This window comes from Gossypium hirsutum, chromosome A13 (assembly GCF_007990345.1).
Source record: "Gossypium hirsutum isolate 1008001.06 chromosome A13, Gossypium_hirsutum_v2.1, whole genome shotgun sequence".
In the NCBI taxonomy this organism is placed as follows: Eukaryota; Viridiplantae; Streptophyta; class Magnoliopsida; order Malvales; family Malvaceae; genus Gossypium; species Gossypium hirsutum.
In genome coordinates this window covers 99855700-99881874 of record NC_053436.1, presented here as the reverse complement: position 1 = coordinate 99881874, position 26175 = coordinate 99855700, and the positions used below count along the sequence as shown (strand labels likewise).

General features: G+C 34.7%; 1 non-coding gene across 1 annotated transcript; it reads right to left on the bottom strand.

Annotated features, from left to right (window-relative positions):
- Positions 1-16898: 16898 nt before the first annotated feature.
- Positions 16899-17005, bottom strand: LOC121213310 (small nucleolar RNA R71). Its single transcript, XR_005908693.1, has one exon. It is a non-coding gene; the product is annotated as a small nucleolar RNA R71 (small nucleolar RNA).
- Between the last annotated feature and the right edge of the window lie 9170 nt (positions 17006-26175).

The window sequence follows — 26175 nt, the reverse complement described above, 5'->3', positions numbered from 1 at the left end:
CATCTTAAGACATAATCCCAGAACTACTAGCCTATACATGGCATACTTCAAAACACACATTTTCAAAGTACCAAAATGAGGTTCGATAGTATGGTGACTATCCTTGACAATCCTCGAGCTCACAATAGCTTCGATATCTAAAACAAAAATACAAACACACACAAAGTAAACTTTCAAAAGCCTAGTAAGCTCGTACCAAAAAATCATCAACAGTGTATAAAATATAAAATATCAACACATAAGTATTTATACATTCTCAATTCAACTATCAAGTCCATGCCAATATCATTTATATGTTTACACCAATTCAATACACTTTATATGCATATTCCCATCTACCACTTAGGTATTATACTTACCTGTACATTCCCATATTCATTCGTTTGCATTCTTATCTCTTATTCAGATATTTTAAGACTTTCTGAAGATCACAAATGCTTTAAACATCTGCACGCTTAGTGCTTTAAAGATTAGCCGAAGGTATAATAATTTCGAACACTTAGTGCCATTTCAATTAACTGAAGCTATTTAGGTATCGCACACATAGTGCCTCACATAGTCGAAGCTTGTTTAAATCACACACTTAGTGCCAAATACCATTGATTTATCATCATATTCATCCAAAACAAATATATATAAAATCTATGTATAATCAAGCATCAAAACATACTTAACATCATGCTTTAAGTACGAACTTACCTCGAACTCAGAATTTTCAACTCGGACTGTTTACTTTACAATCTTCGACTTCCCTCGGTCTAAGTCTGAATTCCTCTTTTCTTGATCTATATGTATTCAAAATTAACCCTTTTATTCACCAAATCATTCAAAACTATCAATAGGCACATATTTAAGGAATTTTACAAATTAGTCCTCACATTTTCATATTTTGACACTTTAGTCCCTAATTCACAAAATCACAAAATACGCAAAGTTTTCTTGTACACAAACTTAGCCGAATTTTCATAGCTCTAATATAAATTCATACATTTCATTTATCTCACATTTTAGTCCCTCAAAATAACATTTTTAAAATTTAACCCAAAATATTCTATTTCATTAAAAATCCAAAGACAAAACATGTAAACCCAACATCAAGCTTCCATAATCATATAAACCCAACATCAAGCTTCCATAATCCATCAACTAACATCACAAAGCTCATAGTTTCATCAATGGCATATTTCAAAATCATCATAAAAATAAAAAATTGAAGCATGGGTTCGATAATATACAAAGCAACGATTAAAAAAACGTAAAAATTATCAAAAACCGAAGCAAAAACATACCTTAATCAAGCCAAACCATAGCCAAACCCTAGAAAGCTTTTATGTTTTATTTTTCCTTTGATTTTTCAATAAAGCAAGATGAATATGGCCTTATTTTATGTTATGTTTTATTTAACATATATTTAATATGCTAATAACCATAATACCCTTTTAGTAAACCATTTAAAAACATATACAATAAGGTCATAATTGTCCATTATACAAGTAAATGGCTTAATAACCACATAAGGACCTCTCAATTATAAACCCAAGACAAATAGGCACTTTTAAATATACAATTCAGTAACTAAAATTAACATGAATTAAGCCCTAGTATTAGTGGTTAAGACCTTAGTAAAACCTTTAAAGAACCAAGGTTTAAGTTCCATCTTTTGCATTTTCCCTTTTTTTCAGCAATTATCATTTTTATTAATTTTGGAAAAATGATTTAATTATCAAATCAGCCCTCTAAAGTTTGCTTAATCTTTTCATTTGGTCCCTATCTTCATCATGATAGGATTTTGATTATCTTTTTTAACACTATCTAGAATTATTTTTCCCTCTTCTTTAAATACATCTTTTATCTTTTATTTTCCAAAATTTTCCTTTTCATAAATTTTCATATTCTTCTGCTAGAAATTTGTTGTTAAAATCCCGAACCTAAATTTCATACCGTTCAATCCGTTCTTCATATTGTTTTAGTATAACACCATTAAAATCCATTTCTAGCGTGCCAAGATCAGTAAGAATTCTTATTTTTAATTTCGTAGAACCCTGAAATGTAACACCCCAAACCTAGCCTAGACGTTGTGGTCGAATCTGGCAATGTCACAAGGAAGGAATTTCGATAACGGAGCTCAATAAAACATTACACTCATAAATCCTTAGTTGCTTTCATTTAATTTAAAACATATATTCAATTAAGCAACTTGCCTCAAAACAATTCATTTTAGCGGAAGCTTATTATAAGTAAAATCGTTCATGTTTAGAAAATCGTGCAAGTTTTTAGAAAACCCTTACTTTTGATAAAATCTGAATTTTTCAATTATGTAATCATAAAATTGCAATCTAAACCGAATTAAAACAAAACAGTCCGTAAAGTCCGCATTACATAATATAAAACCCAAAATAATCAGAACTTAATTATTAAGTGCAAAATCACAATCAGTTCGAACATGTGGTCACCAAGAGGCTACGCTGCACCGATCCATCTAAGCTTGGGGATTACCTATACAGATAAAATAGAAAGGGGTAATTTTATATAAACTCAGTGTGTAACCCCCACAAGAAACATGCATTCAGTCAAACAAAATTTATCAGTCAATGCAGTCTAGGTTTTAAGCCCATTACAGATTCAGATACAGTTTAGGCCTTAGCCCATTCAGATACAGTTTAGGTTATAAATTAAGGCCTTAGCCCATCTCAGATGCAGTATGCATACAGTAATAGAAATCAGTATCCTACCCACCAACCTCTACATACCATCTCCGACCATCCCTACACACCATGTGGGGTTTAAAACACCCACCCAGCCTCTACACACCAAATAAAGTCATTTCGGGTTGCCCGGCAACAATGACTGCCACCCCGGGTTGCCCGAAAACAATGGATTAACAACATGCAAATAACCGCCAAATCAAATAGTGGTACACAGCAAAGCTGACGTACGCACAATGCAGTGTGACAAACTGCTGTACAAACAAGGCTTATAGTTAAACTGCCAGATATTAGGCATGAAAGCCTTTCAGTACACTTCCTCTAATAATCAATCATCCCATCCCAATGTAGATGCAACTAAACATGCTCATACATATAATCACGCTTAACATGATTTTATAAACAGATAACAGATAGTTATACGGATCAGAAATTAGATATGCTCAGTATAGAATATGAAACTGTCCGATTTAGGGCCTAATCTGAACAGTGGTTTCGGGACCATAAATTTGAAGTTGGAAAATTGTTTTTATTAATATTATGAGGTTATAGTATGATTATATTAGTGCATGGAAAATTTGGTGAGTCAATTTTAATGTTTGTGAGCCCGATTACGAAAAAGGACTAAATCGCGTAAAAGGTAAAAGTTTCTTTTTAGTACCCAAATGTGTTAAATAGCTAGAGAGATAAAATTAGAGGATTTTAAAGAGAAATTTGACCCCTAGAAACAAGGTAGCCGACCATAGGGAGCAAAGTTGTTCAAAAAGTCAATGTTAAGTGACTTGATGACATAATCTTATGATAAAATAAAACCTATGAGCTTAGCCATCAAATTTTCTTTCTTCTCCATGTCTTATCCCCACCGAAAATATCAAAAAAAGAGTGGTTTTTGAAGCTTTGAAATTTCAGCAACTTATTACCTCAACAAGTAAGTGATTCCCATGTCCCTAGTTAATAATTTTTGCACTTTTGAGACCCTTGAAGATAAGCTTTCAAATGAGAGGTCTATTTTGAAAAATGGTTAAGAGTTTAGGGTTTTACCATGAATTTATTTTTATGTTAGTTGAGTTTTTATGGAATAATATGAGTCCTAGTTGTGCAATAAACAACTTTTGTGAGAGGTGTTAGCATGAAAACACCAAAAAGGACTAGTTTCCATAGGTTGCAAAATAAGTGCTAAGTGTGTGAAATAGTGAGATTTTGGGGTTATTATGACAAAAATCGAATTTCAACAATAGGGGTAAAATGGTCATTTTGCCAAAGCCTAGGGGCAAAATAGTTATTTTACCAAAGATGTGAATTTATGATTGCCTAATTGTAATAAGTGACTAAATGAGTGCATTTTGATATTATAGATCAAGATTTGCCAAAATCGAACCTAGACCAGGGAAAAGCCAAGTAATCTGACTATACCGACGAGTCGAGTACATTTTGTAAACCGAGGTAAGTTGTATGTAAATAATACAACTACATTATTAATGTATGTATTCAAATTTTTATTGAATTGATATAGTATGAATTACTAGATTGTGAACTAAGAATGCATATTAATGATTGAGATAGTAGAAAGATCTAGTTGGAACCCTAGGAAACAATCCAGATATTCATGCCATAACATTCGGATTTCTTGTGTGCCAGTGTAAGACATGTCTGGGACATGCATCGGCCACATTATTAGTGCCAGTGTAAGACCATGTCTGGGACATGGCATCGGCGTAGAGATGAGTACCAGTATAAGACATGTCAGGGACATGCATCGGCTAAGAGTTGTGCTAGTGTAAGACATGTCCGGGACATGCATCAGCACGTATATATGAGAGCTAGTATAAAACCATGTCTGGGACATGGCATCGGCCACTTATCCCATGTTTGAGGCTTATAGAATATCCAGTAGTATTCCGAAAGGTTCAACTTTAAAGATTAAAAAGTGAATTAATAAGGAAAGTATAATAATGTTGTGAGTGGCATAGGTACCTATTTGGTATACATGAGTAATGAGCTCAAATTAGAAAATGTGATTTGAGTAGAAGGTGATGAGTAAGTCAAGTTTATGCTTACCTTTGAGCTATGAGTATGATGACTAATGATGTAATTGTTGTTGTATATTTATTTATATGCAACTTACTAAGCTTTATGCTTACTCTCTTTCCTTCCCTTTTCTTTCAGTGCCTCTTATTTAGCTCAAGGATCCTTTGAAGTTGGAGATATGGATCACACTATCAATCTAAGAATTTGGTATAGTACAAATCTCCTTTTGAGTATGGCATGTATAGGGCTAGACTAGGATGTTTGATTTATTGAGAAATTGATTATGTATTTTGGCTTAAGTCAAAAGCCCTTCATTTTGTATCAAGCCTAGAATAATGGCTATTATTCATTTTGGTAAATGTCTATAATGTTCTTTCTATGGATTAATTGGTGTTTCTTGTGGTGAAATTAGTATATTGAAATGATCTTGTGTAGGTTGTGTAAAATGGGTGACAAAATGGCCTCCTTTTGTCCACACAGGCAAGGTACACGGGCGTGTGTCTAGGCCGTGTGTGACACATGGCTCACTCCCATGGGTATGTGTTATGGTCGTGCGTCCCCTGCACTTAAAATTTTAAGTCAGTATTGTGCACGGGTAGGCCACACGGGCGTGTACCATGGCCGTGTCTTTAAGTCAGTATTGTACACGAGTAGGTCACACGGGCGTAAATCATGACCATGTCTTAAAGTCAGTGTTGCACACAGGCTAAGGGCATGGGCGTGTCCCTAGCCACACAGGCCTGTGGAGCCTTAAAGCATGAATTTTTCCAAGTTTTTCTTAAGTTCTCGATTTGATTCCAGATCACCTCGAATGTATGTATTGGGCTTCGTAACCCCAATTAAGGGACTGATTGCGTATGAAATAAAAAGTTTTTAAATTAATCAAGATTTTATGGTCTAATTTCCTAAGATTAGTTGAGTTTAAGTTCGATAGCACCTCAAACCCTGTTCTGGCGTTGGATACGGGTCAGGGGTGTTACAGAATAACAATCAATCACAACAAACAGTCAAATGCAGTTCGGGCCTTAGCCTATTTCAGTTTCAGTAGCAGTTCGGGCCTTAGCCCATTTCAGTTTTAGTATCAGACATTTAGAAAATTGGGCTCACATGCCGGTGTGGGCCTATATGCTAGTGTGGTCCACACGGTACAACTTGACCTAGCTTGTGTGGCCCACACGGCCAATCTCGAGCCACCACACGGCCTACTACACGGCTGTGTGGCGTGTAACACCCCTAACCCGAATCCGATCATCGGATTAAGGATAAGAAGTATTACCGAACTAAACATTTAATAATCTCATTCACATTGTAAATAAACATAAACAGAGATCGTGCTGAAATACATACTGATATTTAAGTTATACGCCATTTTCGTATGGCCAGAATATTTACAATTTCAAAACATCGTTATCATCAACCTAACCTATACATGACATATCGATTCCAAAATATAACTGTACCCAAAAAGATCGATAGTGTGATTAACTGCTGACGATCCCCGAGTCGGTGGCCAAAATCAACAATCTATAAAACAGAGAAATAAAGAACAGAGTAAGCTTTCAAAGCTTAGTAAGTTTTAAGCAATACAAACAATTAAAACTTGTCATTTAAATCGAGCATTTAGTATCACAAAACTAATATTCTAATTAGTTATCACTTGGCCGAATATACACAAGTACACCAATTAAAAAGCATATTGGCCGAATATATATGTATATAAATATATGAATGCACAAAGAAATTTCAGCACATACTTTACTTTACTTTATAGCTCATACAATTAATTTAAGTCACATACTTTCATATAATGATAGACATCGACCGAAAAGGTCATGCTCTTATTCCTAGATATAGTAATCATTCACACACATATATCGTTCTTTGATACTAATAATTCACCATAAAAATCACTTCACATGCGAGTACATAATATGTACCTGACTATCATAATGTATCATACATAATCAATAGTAGTTTACCTCGAACTTTCAAATTCATATTCTTACTTGAATCACCGGCGTTAAGCCTGCTAGGTTTAAAAACCCTAATCCAGTCACCAGCACAAAACCTGCGGGACTTTAAACTCGAATATAAAACCAGCACTAAGCCTGCGGGATTTAACCCGGATATAATACCAGCACGAAGCCTGCGGGATTTAACCCGGATATAATACTAGCACGAAGCCTGCGGACCTTTAAGCCCGAATATAATACCAGCACGAAGCCTGCGGACCTTTAACCACAGATACACATCAAATATCATGCATATTTAATCATATATTAACACATCTCATTCAACATATCACATTAGTAGTCATTTGCTACATTCGGATACAAGCTCCATATGAACATCATCATTTACATTTCGGTTCAAAAGTCATACATAACTATCACATATCCATTTCACCATTCAAGCTTAACCCATAGTGACCATTCAACTATACGTCATATACATAAATTATTTATCACACAACTTAATTCAAGTAGAAACAAAAGGTCACAATTCATCTAATATATACATATCAAGGCATCATCAATTATATACTAAAGGTGACTACTTAAAACTTACCTCGGATATCGTCGAACGATTACAACGGCTATTCGATTACTTTCTCTTTTCCCCTATTCGAGTTTGCCCCTCTATGCTCTTAAGCTAATTCAAACAAATTTAACTTATTAAAATTCCATCATGCTAGCTTATGGCTGAATATGACAGGAGATTTACTAAGTCATATAGCTACCTTTAGCTCAAATACAAAATGGTCATACATATTTTAATCACTTTAAACAATTTAATACAATTAATTAAACATTTCACCAAGTACACCTTTATGACCGAATACACATATCAAATAAGTAGCTTACTTAAGACATAACCTACATAGCCAAAGTACATATAACCCTAATGACCGAATATGTATCTCACCAGAATTCCTATGACTTAACCTTTAACCCTCTTAGCCGAATATTCATTAAATACCTAGTTCACATACACAAACACAAAACTCATATGGCTTATCATATTTTCATGTACATATCTTAACCATATAGCCGAATATATATATAGCTCATCAAACAGATATTTATTCCTATTCCTTTAACACATATTGATCAATTTGACCATGCATTAACCTTTGGCACATTCGGTCATTAAAGCAATAACCTATCTAGAATTCAAGCATTTCATACTAAAAATTCTCCCAAGGCCAAATTCATATACAACTTTTAATACTCATACAAAGTTTGTATTTCAAATAATTTATGCACACACCATTAACCTACTAATTAACTAAACAATTTAACAATTTTCTTTAACTAAACATATATTCGGCAATGACCACAACAACTTAACAAACCTTAAAAACAATCCATAACAATTAAATTCATCTTAAATCCCCCATGACTGAATGCGCATATATAAAAAAAAACTCAAACAAAAACAAAATTTTCTTTCCAAAATGCATATATATACATACGGCAACTTCAATTCATACCTCTCAACAATGAATTCAACTTATTCAACCATCATTTAAGCTACTTTAACATCTAAATAACACCTTCCAAAAACTTATCAAAATAACACAAATTTAGCAACTTGCCGAATGCATAAATGTTCAATGATTCATGAATTTAAACCATGGGTTAACTATACTATGCACTTATAAATTTAATTTCATAAACAATTACATAAAAATCACATTAACATACCTTTAAATTGAAACAACCATGGCCGAATGCCTTGGCCTCTTCTTCTATTTTTTCTTTCTCTAATTCGGCAATGAAGAAAGAAAGATGAACTCCCATTATTTTTATCATCCTTTTCTTATTTTACTAATTTTTTTATTTCAATATAATGCCATTACTTATTATAATGCTTAAATAAAATATATATTATCTATCAACCATCATTATGGCCGGCCACTATATTAAAAGTGGTCCATTTGACATGAAAGTCCCCCATGTCAATAGTTCATGCATTATTTGGCACTTTAAAATTCACCTATCACATTTTCAAGTCTTATCACATGAGTCCTATCTTATAAATTAACACCTAATTGATAAAATCAAGGCACAAGGTATTCACACATACAAATTCAATTACAATAAGCACTGAATATAACATCTAATCATTTTTGTGACTTAGTTTTGTGGTCTCGAAACCACTTTCCAATTAGGGTCACTATATGGCTGTCACATGGCGTCGACAATGGCCTTTTTTGGCTTTTACCGAAACCTCGTGTTCTGTGTTTCGAGTACACACCTAATACGATTTCGATGCCGAACTACACCCGAGCCTTTTAGAACTGTTACTGAACCAAAATCCCAACCACTTAAATCGCTGCGGAAATCCCAGCCAAATCTTAACCTTCGCCTCAACTTGAACGGAGAATATGATAATTTAGCCCAGACTTTATCTTTTCCCTGATTTAGTTCCGAACATGGCTTTTCTAAATCTAAAACATCAAATTTAACTATTTCAATACGTATCTAATTCAATTCTATCCAGTTTCATGATATGGAAAAAATTACTATTTTGCTCCTATACTTTTGACCTTTTTACAAAATTATCCCTAAAGTTTCACTTTTATTCAATGTATTCCCTGAGCTCAAAACATGCAAATTAGCCATTTTTAATCAGAATTGAGCTTATCCGAATGCTCATGGTGTCAAAAACAACCCATAATTCACTTTATGGAAAAATTACATTTTTGCCCTGAATATATCAACTTCTTTACAAATTAGTCCCTAGGCTCATAAAACGAATTTCATGAAATTTCATCCATATTTCTAGGTGTTCATAGCAACCCATATTCCACAATTTCACACATTTAACACCTAATTTTATTATTTCACAAATTAGCCCCTATTCGAGTTTTCAACAAAAATCACTTAACAAAAAGTGTTTAACACCCAACAAGGTTTCATTTTCTTCCATTAAACTTCAAAAATAGAAAATAAGCTCTCATGGTAAAACTCTAAATTTTCAACCATATTGCAAATTAATCCTCTCTTTAGCTGGATCAAGTTATAACGATTCCAAAAACATAAAAATCATCAAAAATGGGGCACAAACACATACCTAATTGAAGGCATGAAGATGGTCGAATAAGCTAGCTTCCATGGCTTTCTCTTCTTCCATTTTCGGTTGAAGCAAAAAAAAATGATGATGTTGTGCTATTTTGTTTCTTTATTATTAACCTTTAATAATAATAATAATTCAACTCCCCACCAACAAACATAATGATTACACTCCATGCACATCCACTATCTCTAATAGTGGTCTAATTTCTCAATAAAGACCTCCACTTTAAGTTCTGTAGCTATTTAACACATTTAGCTAATAGAACACAACTTTTTCACTTTATGCGATTTAGTCCTTTTTTCACAAATTGAGGAATCAAACGATAAAATTTCTTAACAAAATTTTTATACCAGATTTCTCACATGTTGTAGACCTCCCAATAATATATAAAAAAAATTCGTGACCTTGGATTTGTGGTCCCTAAACCACTGTTCAAATTTCACCGAAAACGGGTTGTTACATGAAATCCTGAAATAACATCGTTCTTGACAATCTTTCAAATCGATTCTGAATCTTTAATGGGTTCTCTCGAAATGTAACACCCCAAATTTTGGGCCTAGAAGTTGTGAGATTTGAACATAGGGTTAGTGAGGAGGCTGTACATATGTGATTAGTTGTGCACCTTAGTGGCAAGAACAGGCCTGCTGGTCTGGTGGTTAAGTGGAGTGTCAGCCTGTTGGAGGTTCTGCGTTAGAGTCTTGCTATGAGCATTTTGGAGAAATGTTGTTATTTTGTTTTGTGTGGTTACTATTTTACATTTTTATTATTATATTTTCTTAATGTATTTTTACCTTTTTTCGTTTCACGTTCGTTCTTTTTCTTTCCTCTGTTCTTTGTTTTTTTCTTCTTATTTTGTTTTCTAAATCTCTCTCAAACTGGTTATTTGTGGATTCTGAATTTTCGCCCATCTGTCGGTTCCTTAATCTTTGAAATAGGTGTGGGAATCAAACTCTAACTACATTGTTTTATTTGATTGCAAAGGTTATGTTGGTTTTCTTGACTGTATGCTAACCCTTTGATTTTGGGTTTTTAGTCGATGGAAGTGATGAGAAATCGTCACTTTTTGATGATTGTTGTAACGACCCGAACTTTAAGGTTATAGGAAAAGTGTATTTTCGGGTCTTTGTTTCTGAAAAATGAATTAGAAAATATTTATTAAAAATAATTACGAAGTTAAGTGAGTGGTTAATTAAAGTTTAATTAAGTAAATTTAGCTTAATTAAGGATAATTGGATAAAAAGATTAAAATGAATATAGTGTGAAAGTTTAGTTCTAAAGTAATAGAAAATAAAAATGATCAAAATGGCAATTAAGCCATACCTATGAAATGAGGCGGTAAATGGAAGAAAAATCAAGATTTTTCTTGAATTATGTATATTGAATGTTATAATTGTTATTATTATTATGGTTTTATATTAAATTATTATTATTAAGTTAAAGATATTTACTAAATTAAATAAAAGAAAGACAAGTGTATGGTAATAATTAGATACTAGTGTATTAATGAAAATACATACAATTGTAATACATGTATTTAATTATTAAAAGATATTTATTATTTATAAAATATATTTATTAATTAAATAATTATATTATGAGATTTTTATGTAATAAATATATTAAATTATGACAAATGTATGGTAAAATTTGTGGCATGTGTAATAATAATATACACATATATAAATAATAAATAAGTAATAATACAATGTTATTATATTATATATATATATATATAAAACAAGTAAATAAAAGAGAAAAGAAACAGAATAGGTAAACGTGAAACAGGGGAGAAAGAAGGAGAAAAAGAAAGGAAAGAAAGAAAAGGGAAATTTGAAGGTTGGAAGCTTTAAAGTTTAATTGGTAAATCAATATAGTCTTTTTCACTTAATTTTGATATTTTAGAAGTCTTAAAACAAGGTTTTGATGAAATTAATTTGATAGTTTGAAAGTTTATAAGCTTTTAAATATTGTTCATGTTGAATAAAAAGATGAATTAGGGGTTAGATTGATAGGAATTCAAGTTAGAAATGAAATAAGGATTGAATTGTAAAGTAATCCATAAGTTTTATGTTGTAGGGACTAAATTGATGAAATTTCAAAATTAGGAAAATATGCTGGAAATTTAATAATTAAGTATGAGTTTGGACAAAAACAAACAGAGCTAAGTTATCCGGGTGAAATATGAAGCTCTTGTTGAAACTAGAGCAATAAAGTAATAGATCCGGATGAAATATGAAGTTCTTGTTGAAGCCAGAATAACAAAGTAATAATTCCGGATGAAGTATGAAGAAAATTTGGGAGTTGCAACCAAACGAACATTAGGCATGATTTAAATTAATGTTGTAATTAATAATGTAAATTGTTATTATTTTTAGCTAATAAGGAAAACGAGGCATCGGCATCTAAAGGAAAAGAAAAGATCGTTAAGGAGTTAGCTCGAGAAAATACGGTTTGTATTTCTATAATCCGAACTTAGTTATTATTTGTTATATTTATATACATATGGAAATTGTTAGTGATTGAATTATGATGTTTTACAATTGAAATGGATTGATTTAGTATGCAATGAATTTATTGAATTTATATTGATTGAAATTATTTTGATTGAATTATATAATATATATGATTTATGTAAAAATTTGAATATTGAATGAATGTTATATTGAAAAATATATTGATTGGAAATATGAGGAAATTGATATGAATATATGAGATTGTGATATTTGAATATTTGATATTGAAAAGTGAATTGAATTGTATTGAATTATGAATTAATGTGAATAATTGAAATATATTGTTGAATTGAATGAAGTTGTATGGATTGTGAAAATGAGTGAATATATGTGATTATCAGAATGGTATATTGATGAAAGAATTATTAAATTGAGAAAGTGAATGAAAAACCCTATTAACTAGTCGGGCTGAGTCGGATATAATTGGCATGCCATAGGATCTGGAAGTGTACGGGATTTACCGGCTTTACCGATCAGGACTTTATGTGTCGTATTTTAGGCACCTCGTGTGTCGTATCAGGCACCTCTTGTGTCCTTTTAGGCGCTTTATGTGTCGTATACTAATCAGGTTCTATGTACCGTTTTAGGCACAATGTGCCGTACTGGTGTGTTTGGGTTGGAATCCGTGTATATGTCAAAGTCTGGGTTGTTAATAGGGGTAAATAAGTGAAAGATAAATCAAATAAATTTGATTGATCAAGCTTTTGAAATGGAACGAGAAATCGAATTAAGAATTGAAAATTTAGATATGAGATTGAAAATATGAACCAAAGGTTCATGAAATTATTGGAGTTCGAATTGATGATATATGATGCCACTTGATGAATTGAAATGTGATTTGAGATATATGAATCATATGTATATAATGAAAGCTATCAAAGATAGTAAGTTGATATGATATAAATGAAATTGACTGTTATTGAAATGAATTAAAATAGAATATAATTGATAAATGCATAGTTGAACATAGTTTATTGATATTGAATTGTGAATAAATTAAGGAAAGCTATACCGAATAGTAAGAGAAGAATGGAGTAAATAATAATGGATTTATTTAAGAATTGAAAATTTATGTTATTGTGTTTATTATATGATTTGTATAAAATTTATATGGTAAGTAGTTGAAATTTATCTATGAAATAAATAATCGAATAATTGTAATTGTTATTATGATGTTAAGTATTTGTTTTATTATTAAATGTTCAGATTATAGAAATACCACTGAGTATACCCATACTCAGCGTACGGTTTGTTTCCGTGCGCAAGTTAAAGAAAGATGGAACGTTGAATCAGCATCCCAGGCCGATCCCGAATTCATTAAGGTAAAGTGTGTTAATTATTGGTAATGGCATGTACCTAGGGTGTCTTCTGTGTGTGTCATTTTGAAATTGTAAATGTAAGAATGAAATATAATGAAATAATTAGATTTAGGTTTGGTTATGATATATAATAGAATTTGGTTAATTTAGCATGAATTTGATTTATTTGACGATATTTGATATTTAAATACAATTAAATATTGGATAATATGTAAATGTTTAAATTTGGCAAATTATGAGTGTATCTGGTTGTGCTGGTATTCATATGTATATTAAATGTATATGTTTGATAGGTCCGATAATGCTCCATAACCCTGTTTCGAGGACGGTTTGGGGTTAGGGGTGTTACAATTGTTGATAGGGCAAAGGATAAGGGTTGTTTATGGTGGCTTAAACGGTGGTTTCGGGGCTGATTTGGGGTGGTTTGTGACCTCCCCGACGGCCACACGGGATTATTTCGTGGCACATGGCCGTGTGGATTTGGGAATTAAGGTTCCAGGCCAATTTTGGTGCCACACGGACGTATGGCCGATTTGGAGATTTTCGTCAGAAATCACATGGTTGTGTCCCTTGGGCACACGGGCATGTGAGTTTGGGAATTAGGGATTTGAGATTTGGAGTCACACGACCGTGTTACTGATTTGGGGATTAGGGATTCCACACGAGCGTGTATTTCAGAACACACGGCCATGTCTAGTGGCCACACGGGCGTGTGAGACCCTCACACGGTCGTGTCTACTCTGCACTTGATTTTAGTGAAATTGGACAGTGTGTTACATGGCATGTTCACACGGTCGTGCCTCTGCACCACAAGGGAATGTGCCTCTATCATATGACTGTGTGCTACCCTTCACACGGGTGTTTAGACCCTCACACAGCCTGGATTGCTCCACACGGTAGGAGCACACGGGCGTGTGGCCCTATCTCACCAAATAGTGATTTTAGGTCGATTTAAGTGTAATTGCAACTCTGTGTGTTCCAACACTTGACTGAGCTTTGCTGAGGGTACTTAGGACTCTGATTTGGGCTTGATATGTGTGATAATTGTGATTATTGGTGCAATGATACTGAACTCGAGTTAAGAGTGTATTCATGTCTGATTCTGTAACTGATTGATTGAATGTGAATATTTGCTTCTTATTAAATGTTTGGAATTGGTATTTTGATTGTGCACATCTGTCTGTATACATACATGATAAACCGTAATATATACATATTTTCACCCTATGCTTGCATATTTATGAATGATTTTTCCTTAGTTTTAGTGAATTCGATGCTCCTAATCCTTTAATTTCATGTTTTATACTCAAAAGAGCTTAGGATAGCAAAAAGAGCAAGAAATCGGTAAAAAAAAAAGGACAAATTGGGCTTAAATCAATGTTTCACATGGCCTAGGCACTCCCACATGGGTGACCCACACACCCGTGTATGACACACGAGTAGACCACATGCCCGTGTGTCATGACCGTGTCGACTAAAAACCAACTCAGTATTGTATACTGCCTGAGCACCTTCACACAGGCGTGCCACATAGTTGTGTCCCTGCCGATCCCAAGCCCAGTTCTATTCGAAAAAGGGCACTTTTGAGGGTTTTAAAGCATTTTAAAGCCTATATAAACACTCTAGAAGGGTATTAGGGGGCACAGAGAGTTGGAGGCAGAAAGTACTCAAGAAAAGCCATCGGAATCACCTCGGAGCCAGGATCTACATCAAGACTAAAGACTTCCATCCAATTTCCTAGAAGTTCTTTGGGTTCTTTATGTTTTGTTATTTTCCAAACTTTGAGATGTTTTCTATTATTATTATGAACTAAACTCTCTAAATACCTAAGGAGATGAAACCTATGACAAATCTTATTATTATTTGAATTATATGATAAAGACTTATTCTTATTCTTATTTGTGAGTTCTAAATTCTTGTTTTAATATTCCAGGGTCTTAATTCAGTTTTTGATGTGCTTATTCAGTGGAGCAAAAGTCTCTGTTTAAGAGTAGACCATTCATAATTAAACGGAGTTGAATGCAACCTAGAGATAGGACGACATAAATCTGCCGGATTAGAGTCAAATCTAATAAGGGAATCCATAGATCGAGTTAATGCGACAATAAGGGTTTTAATTAGAAAGCAATTTCAATTAATCAACCTAAAGCCAGTTTTTCTTAGTCTCGAGAGAGATATTAGCATAAATTAGGGATTTCTATGGATTAAGTTAAAGGAATATCGTCTAATTCAGAAGTAATAAGTAAAGTCTAGGTGGATTCTTCCTTGGGTATTGTCTTCTTCATCGGTTTTTCCTAAAGTATTTTCCAAATTTCATCTTTGTCGTAGTCTTAGTTAATTAGATAATTAGTTTTAGTTCAAAAATACACTTAATTCCATAGGCTAGATAATAAAAAATAGTAATTACTACTACTCTTAGTCCTCGTGGATACGATATTTCCGGTCTCACCAAAACTATACTACTATTCGATAGGTGCGCTTGCCTTAGTTGAATTTATAGTTAGTTTCACGACCATCAAGTTTTTGGCGCCGTTGCCGGGGACTAAGGTATTAGGAACGCTTAATTTTTATTACTTTATCTATTTATATTATTGTAATTTAATTTAATTTTAATTTTGTTTATATTACTAAATTTTCTTTTATTTTCTTCTGATAGGTTTTTATAGTTTATGACTAGAAGAAACCTGCGGGGACCATTACTTTTTGATAGTGAGATTGAAAGCATAGCTCGCAGAAACCGAAAAGAAATAAGGCGAAGCCTAAGATACATAGAGGCAGAGTGAGGGGACGATATTCACACCACAATAGAGGAGATGGCTGAAAATTAGGAAAATCCGTTACCTCCTGCGATTGCTGTTGATCTAGTAAATAAGAATCCTGCTCCTTATACTATGTATGATTATGCTAAACCTAATCTAACAGCAACTGAATCAAGTATAGTTAGACCTACTGTTGCTGCAAATAATTTTAAACTGAAACCTAACACGATTCAAATGATACAACAGTTTGTTCAATTTGATGGTTTGCAAAATGAGGATCCAAACACTCATTTAGCGAATTTTCTGGAACTCTGCGACACATTTAAAATCAATGGTGTTTCTGATGATGCCATTCGCCTTCGATTATTCCTCTTTTCATTAAGGAATAAGGCTAAACAGTGGTTGAACTCGTTACCACGAGGGTCAATCACTACTTGGGAACAAATGATCGAAAAATTTTTACTTAAATATTTTCCGCCGGCTAAAATGGCTAAACTAAGGAATGATATCTCTTCTTTTGTGCAGATGGATTTAGAAACTCTTTATGATGCATGAGAGAGATACAAGGATCTATTGAGAAGATGCCCTCACTATGGGTTACCTTTATGGTTATAGGTTCAGACGTTTTACAAGGGTGTGAACCCCTCAACAAGGCAACTGAAGCAGCCGCAAGTGGAATGTTAAACAACAAAACACCTGAAGAGACTTATGAATTTATAGAAGAGATGTCACTAAATAACTATCAATGGCAAGTCATGAGAACGAAGCCGATAAAAGTTGCTGGTGTTTTCAACCTTGACGCGGTCACTATGCTATCAAACCAGGTAGAACTTTTAAATAAAAAGATTGATGGCTTATATGGTTCTACTCAGGTACATTCAGTGATGAGGTATGATTCAAATGGATGACTGCACAACCCAGTTTATCAACCATTCAACCTGGCACCGAGGAGGAACAAGTCCACTATATGGGTAATAACTCTAGACCTCAAAATAACCCGTATAGTAACACTTATAATGTAGGTTGGAGGAACCATCCCAATTTCTCGTGGGGTGGTCAAGGAAATCAAAGGCCACAACATCCTTCGGGTTTTCAACAACCACCTTACCAGCAGGAAAAGAAACCGAACCTTGAGGAGATGCTGGCGAAATTCATAGCGGTATCTAAAACACGTTTTTAAAACACCGAGACAGCTCTTAAAAAGCAACAAGCATCAATTCAAGGGCTCGAGAATCAAATAGGCCAGTTGGCAAAGATGATTTTCGAACGACCACAAGGTAGTTTTCTGAGTAATACTGAAAATGACCCAAGGGAACAGCTTAATGCGATTACTACTCGAGATGAAGAAGGGTTAGTTGAACCTGAACCAAAATCGAGGCAAGGAATTATGGTAAGTAAAGGTAAGGATAAGGTGGACCATAGTGAGAAAAAATCTGTAAGTAGAGAATATAAACCTCATGTGCCATACCCCAGTGCGACAAAGAAAGACCACACGAACGAACAATTTGGTAAATTCCTTAAATTATTAAAGAAATTATATATTAACTTACAGTTTATTGAAGCTCTTTCGCAGATGCCAAACGCAGTTAAATTTTTAGTGGAGCTTTTAGCAAATAAGCGGAAGTTGGATGATACGTCGCATGTGGAGTTAAGCACAGTTTACTCAGCCATTCTACAAAATAAGCTACCCAAAAAATTGAAAGATCCAGGGAGTTTTACGATTCCTTGTTTAATTGGTAGTTTAGATGTTAATAATGCATTGGTTGATTTAAGGGGGGCATTAATGTCATGCCCTACAAAATGTTTAAACAACTAGGTCTTGGGAAACCCAAACAAACTAGGATGAGCATTCAGTTAGCAGATAAAACCATTAGATTTCCTAGGGGTATCATTGAAGATGTACTTGTCAAAATCGATAAGTTTATATTCCAATCAACTAGGTCTTAGGAAACCCAAACAAACTAGGATGAGTATTCAGTTAGCAGATAAAACCATTAGATTTCCTAGGGGTATCATTGAAGATGTACTTGTCAAAATCAATAAATTTATATTCCCAATTGATTTTGTTGTTCTAGACATGGAAGAGGATAGTGACGTGCCTTTGATTTTAGGACGACCCTTTTTAGCAATTGCTAGAACTATTATTGATGTTGGTACAGGTGAACTCACACTTCATGTGCGTGATGAAACAATTACTCTTCAAGCTCGTAATTTGAGTAACACATTAAATATTGAGGGTGGTTGTATAAATCATGCTACTAACACTGATCATGTGGTGCAACCTTCTTTGCAGGAAAAACGTAGCATAAATGAGCCATGTTCAGGTAACAACAAAGTACCTATCTATAAAGAGCAAAGGCTACAGATCGAGGAACTAGATGAATGGCGGACACAGAAATCGAGAACACACGATAAACCCAAACCACGCCATGACGGACTCAATGTTTTATCAAATCAACTTAAGGTTAGAGACAAAGTACTATTAGATGCAGCAGCCCCTCGTATTGACACTTCTGAATCTAATGGAGCAATCCCTTTTATGGTACTTAACATTTTTCCATACGGTACAGTCGAGGCAACTCATTCCGAATTTGGCATTTTTAAGGTAAATAGTACTTGTCTAAAACCTTATTTTGATAAGATTGATAGCAGGAATAAGGAGTGTAAACTTCTCGAACCATCATGACCATGCAACGGAGAGGTAGGTCGAGTTTAGACTCTAAATAAGCGCTTATCAGGGGGCAACCTGAGCACTAACACCACTAACTAGTTCATTTTTGCTATTTTTAATGTTTTTGTGCAGGTACAGTGGCCCACACGGCCTGGACACACGGGCGTGTCCTTGGCCGTGTGGAAACAAGGGTACAAAATCCCCAAATATTGAGCCACACGGTAATTAATTCAATCCACACAAGCGTGTCTTAGGCCGTGTAAAAATTGGAGCAAAGCTTTCAAATTTTAAACAAATCAGGGAGCCACATGGGCATAGTACACGGCTATGTGTTCAGACACACGGGCGTGTGAGACACAACACGGGCGTGGGAAAAATGAACAACATCGCACATGGCCTCTCCACACGGGCGTGTCCCCAGGCCGTGTGATGATTGAACAATAAATTTCGCGATAAACACGGGCGTGTGACACGGCTATGTGGCCCAACACGGGCCTCACACGACCGTGTCCCCTTTAAAACTCCCAAAACCCTATTTTTTTCTCTTTCTTCTTTAATCTCCCTCCCCCAAACCCTAGCCGCAGCAGCCCTTAATACCCCCCACGGCCTCCCCCAACGCCGACCACACCAGCAGCCGCCTCCACCACCGGCCGACCACCCTCCCCTTCCCACTTCCTTTCTTTCCTTCCTACTCCCCAACCCTTTCTTCTTCCCATTCTTTCCCATACATTGCCTCTCCCCTTAGCCACCAATAAAACCGCACCCCGACCCACCCCTCCTACACCAGCTCCGACCGCTGGACCTCCGCCATTCTTACCGCCAACCACTGCCGTGGTTCCCTTCTTTCCCTCACCCTTATTTTTTTTTACTTATTTATTCCTTTAATTATTTAAATCTTGAGTAATTCCATTTAAAAAACAAAAATTCCTTTATTTCTGCCATTATATTTGTTAGTCTCATTATTTTCATGAATATTATTTTTCTTATCATTACTTTGGTTGTTTTGTTTTATGGCTCTTTCAATTCTATCTTTGTTTTATTCAATTTTATTTCGTTATTTTTAGTAGTTATATTTCCCTATATTTGCACCCATATGATTTATATTAGTTTAATACTTTATTTTCATTCCATGATTTTTCTTCCTTTTTTAATTTTTATTCGTTAGTACTATTGATTTATAACTATGCTAATCTTTGTTTTCATTAGTGTTAGGAGATATTCTTTTTAAGGCTTCAGTTTTATTCTTACTTAGATTCTAATTTTTTTCCTTTGACTTTTGGTTCAATATTTGACAATATTTGACTTTTTTTATTTTTAGGAACACCATGACAAACACACAAGGTAAAAAGACTGCAGTCCCTGCTTCGAAAAAGCGGAAGGGTCTTGGCGCAACTTTCTCGAGCACCTCGACTGAAGCCCGTCACCCTCTACTTCAGTTCTCGTTAATCCCACAGGAAGATCTATTTCAACTTTTACGCGTACGACCACTAGGAGTGGGATGATGTATTGACTGGGCCGTTTTGGAGCAAGTCCAACTGGCTTACCTTATTCGATTTCATCTAGATACCGTCCCATGGGATCGGTTCTTTGCTATCATCGACCCCACTTATTCCGAGCTTACATTAGAGTTCTGCACTACTTTCCACCTACAGCACGTGATGAACACACATGACGAGGCTGGTACTATCGTTTTTTGACTTGGTGGACTTGTCAGGCATATGAGTGTACCTGAGTTTGGAGCTGCTTTGGGCCTCTACACGGAGGAGTTCATGGCTTCAGAAAATTTTCTACAGCTTCATCGTCATATCCACTATTCACCATCTTGCTATTGGATCGACCTTACGGCGAGCACGGTCCACTATGAAGCCAGTCGCTCGAATGCGACTTCTCTCCCTCCAGCACTTCGCTACATTCATGCCATCTTGGCTCATACTTTGACTGGGAGAAGAGAGAGCACCAGAGTAGTTAGCACCACAGACACATACTTCTTATGGAGCATGGCAACTGGCCATGTATTTGACTTGGCATATTTTATCGCCCTCGCCTTTCGCCACCAGACGAATCGCCATAGGAGGGGCCCCATCTTCCTTGGCCCTTACGTGACTCACCTCGCTCGACATTTCAACCTCTTCGACACTCCAAAGATTTCATTGACACTCACATTAGTAGGCCAAATGACTCCTCAATGAATATCTAGCATGATTCACATGAGGATGATAGAGCGACACCGTGGATTCGACCCCCCTCAATACCGACTCGTTCAGTCTGATGACCAGGATGAGCCAGAGGACATTACTGATGATGTCCCTCCCCCTCACGAGGATCCACCACAGCCACCACCATCGAGTCACCGCCACACTCCTTCTGCTGCTGGCTTTCAAGGAGTGTCATTCGAAGAGTTTACTAATTTCCATCAGTACTGTGCTCAGAGGTTCGACAGTATCGATGAGACCTTGTGGCAGATTCACAAGCACCTCCATATCGCTCCTCCAGCGCCACCGGTTATGACTCTGATGATGAGGACTTTTGAGTCCCCTTATTTTACTATTATTTTTATTTTTATTTTTATTTTTATTTAAATTTTCTTTTCTCTTATTTATTTTTGAAGACTTATGTTTTATATTTTTAAACTCTGCTTATCTTTATGATTATTATCAAATTATCCCTTAATTCTCTTCCATGGTGGTGTTTATTTTCTTATTAATACCTCAAAATTATACCTTTTATTCGGCTTTCTCCATAATTCTTACTCTCGCTACTCCAAGGATCTCATCCAAATATTTAGGGCAGTTTCGCTTCTCTCCCTCTCTTCTGCTATTATGCTTATCTTCTTATTATTTATTTTTGTACATTGAGGACAATGTACATCTTAAGTATGGGGAGATTATTTATGTGATTATCAGAAAATCCTTGAATTTTTATCTTGTTCTCAAATAATTTTCTCATATCATTATTAGAATAAGTTTTGATTGATCCATGATTTTTATTAATATGTTTTGAATTAAACCATAAGTAACTGTGCATTGATTGTTTAAACTTTAAGACATTAGAGAATCAAGTATGATAAGTTGAAATTTTTGAGAATTAAAATTGCTAGGTTGTTTCCCTGAATTGAGGTATTATCTTGAAGTTTTGAATTTACAGGATTGATATCAAATACCCATAATTTCTGTTAGATTTTGAGCCTTTTAGAGCATATATCCTTCTTGCTCACTGATTTTATTGATTATGAGTGTGTCAACATTGATTTGTTATTCTAAAACTTGCATCAATTATACATGTCGAGACCACACCATTGATTTGATATACTAAAATGATAAAGGCACTTAGGTTTTAACCCATTTCTTCCCTCATAAAAAGCCTACCTACACAATTGACCTTTAGTGAACCCCTTTGAGCTTAACAAACTATTTTTTTTAATTTACCCTAAATTTTAACCCTTTGATCATACTTTTTGACTCATTGAGAATTTTTCCCATTTTATTGATTCCCTTTTTGTCAAGATTTTGAGCTTAAGTATTCAATTCCATATTCTAAGATGAAGCTCATGATTATTCAACTGATGTTAGTTATTTTTCCAGTTAGATAATTTATCAGTTTAGTCTTGATTCTAACCATTTCTTTTTTAGCCCTTATCCACACCTTAACCCAAAGCCCCGTTACAACCCTTCAAAGACCTTTTGATTTGTGTGTCATCTCATTTATAGTGGTGGAGATTTGATTTTCATGCAAGCCTATGGTAATAACTTTTCATGCTTGACTAATGAGTGTTTAATCATTGAACCTTAAACACATTGAGTGATTTGAGTAAACCTTTGGTGATGATGTCAACCATTGTAAATTTGGAATCAAAGATAATTACTTAGATAAAGAGGGATACCTATAATTTTATGATTAAAATGCTCAACTTTGACTATTTGAAACATTAATGTTCTTTTAGTTAAATTTTCAATGTATGACTGCTTGTGGATTATTTTGAAACATTATTGATAAGAATTATAAGTTAAGAAAAATTTATTTTGATTGTGAGTTGAGGATTTTGCTTGAGAACAAGCAAATGCTTAAGTGTGGGGATATTTGATAAACTGTAATATATACATATTTTTACCCCATGCTTGGCATATTTATGAATGATTTTTCCTTGGTTTTAGTGAATTCGATGATCCTAATCCTTTAATTTCATGTTTTATACTCAGGAGAGCTTAGGATAGCAAAAAGAGCAAGAAACGAGTCAAAAAAATGACAAATTGGGTTAAACCAGTGTTTCACACGGCCTAGGCACTTCCACACGGGTAATCCACATGCCCGTGTGTGACACACGGATAGACCACATGCCCGTGTGTCGTGGCCGTGTCGACTAAGAACTGACTCAATATTGCACATGACCTGAGCACTTTCATACGGGCGTGGCATACGGCCTTGCCCCTGCCGAGCCCAAGCCTAGTTCTATTTTGAAAAGGGCACTTTTGAGGGTTTTGAAGCATTCTAAAGCCTATATAAAGACTCTAAAAGAGGATTTGGGGGGACACACAGAGTTGGAGGCAGAAAGTACTCAAGAAAAGCCAACAGAATTACCTCAGAGCCAGGATCTACATCAAGACTAAAGACTTCCATCCAATTTTCTAGAAGTTCTTTGAGTTCTTTATGTTTTGTTGTTTTCCAAACTTTGAGATGTTTTCCATTATTATTATGAACTAAACTCCCTAAATACCTAAGGGAGATGAAACCTATGACAAATCTTATTATTATTTGAATTATATGATAAAGACTTATTCTTATTCTTATTTGTGAGTTCTAAATTCTTATTTTAATATTCCAGGGTATTAATTCAATTTTTAATGTGCTTATTCAGTGGAGCAAAAGTCCCTGTTTAAGAGTAGATCATTCATAATTAAGCGGATTTGAATGCAATCCTAGAGATAGGATGACATAAATCTGCCGGGTTAGAGTCAAATCTAATAAGGGAATCCATAGATCGAGTTAATGCGACAATAGGGGTTTAATTAGAAAAAGATTTTAGGTAATCAACCTAAAGCCAGTTGTTCATAGTCTCGAGAGAGATATTAACATAAATTAGGGATTTCTACGGATTAAGTTAAAGGAATAAATCGTCTAATTCAGAAGTAATAAGTGAAGTCTAGGTGGATTCTTCCTTAGGTATTGTCTTCTCCATCGGTTTTTCCTAAATTATTTTCAAAATTTCATCTTTTTCGTAGTCTTAGTTAATTAGATAATTAGTTTTAGTTCAAAAATATACTTAATTCCTTAGGCTAGATAATAAAAAGATAGTAACTACTAGTACTCTTAGTCATCGTGGATACGATAGTTTCGGTGTCACCAAAATTATACTACTGTTTGATAGGTACGCTTGCCTTAGTCAAATTTATAGTTAGTTTCACGACAATCAATACATATGCATATACTATTTTGGGTGGGATTGTGAAAAGAAGGGAGTCTGATCTGAACTGGCAGCTGCTCTGCTGGTTATTACTGAAAGCCCTAATAATATCCAGAGGGTCATGGGAGGTCCCAATACCGAGAGGGTCGTGGACATTACTGATAACGATATAGCAGATTACCACATTGCATTATATCGTATGTTCGTTAGCTACGCTACGTAATATAACTGATCTGGTAGTTTATACTGCATATCTGTACCGCGATTTACCGCATTGCACGATACAGCTTATACGCTAGCTTCGTTGCGTAATATATCTGATATGGTAATTTATACTGCATATCTATACCGCGGTCTTCTGCATGGCACTGTACAGCTTACTGATAGCCCCTAATACCCAAAGGGTCGTGAGCAGTCCCAATTCTTTGAGGGTCAAGGACAATGCTGATGTTCATCATGGTCAGGCAACCTGGGATGACATCATTTGGTGTGTAGGGTTGGATAAGCATTTCGAGGTCCTATATGGTGTGATTGGTTGGATGAGCTTAACAACTCTATTGAGATGTGATGGGGGACGGAGAGGTCTGTTGGTTGGATGGGTGGGTTTTCTTTAACTCAACTGCATCCATATGCATCTGATTGACTGCCTTGTGAGTGCGATTGTCTATTTGTACTTATGTGAATTCTGTAAACTTTACACTATGACTGTCTGACTATTTGGAAATTAGCGTTACTGTGACCGAATGGTTATTTTGAGTGTGTGTTCTGAGTGTGTTATTAATACGCACAGAGTACTACTATTTGATGTTATGTTTGTTACGAATGTACCGAATGGTTCTATACAACTCCGTAAGTATGTTCTGTTGCTGAACTATTTCGGGTTTACTGTATTTGTATCTTCTTTTGTAGTTAGATAGTTCTGATCTCACACTGAGCTCATGAAGCTCATCCCCTCTTCTGTTTCCCCTTTTCTGCTTTTTTTTTGTGATTTCAGACTTTTATTTGTCATTTAGTTTTGAAATGTAAGGTTTTTAATATTGTGGTGCAAATTCAATTTTGAAGACTTAATCGTTTTTATTATTCCGGTTTTAAATACTTGATATTAATGCTTTCAAAAATGGAATTAAGGTTGACTAGTTTTATAAGATTTTCTCACGATCACTTCGGTGATCAATGTAGCATTCCAAATTTGGTCTAAACTCCTAGGTCGAGTTTGGGGTGTTACACGAAATCTTGTTAAAACTCGATAAATCTTGAAGGTAGATATTAATTTTTATGTTTTTTTTTCAATCGAAAGACCTGTTGTAGGTATTCCAAACCAATTTTGGATGTAAGGATTGTCATACGAGACCCCAAAAGTCAGGTGTGTGTTCTTTTACGAAAAAATCAAGGCAAAATCAAACCCAACCCAAGACCACATTGCCATGCAACCCACATAGCCTGATCCATTCCACACAGCCTGACCATATGACCGTGTGCCTCTATTTCTTAAATTTTATAGTTTTGCTCATGATTTTATGTTTTTGTGCAGATTAGCCCCTGAATGGTTCCCAAACTATTTTTAGTGCAATATTTTATGCAATTAAGTCACTGGGAGAATAAATTATGCTAGAATTCATGATTAGGTTGACTGAAATCAAATTATATTTATATGTATTTGCATGATTTGTTAACAATACTTATGCCTTTTGTATCAGTAT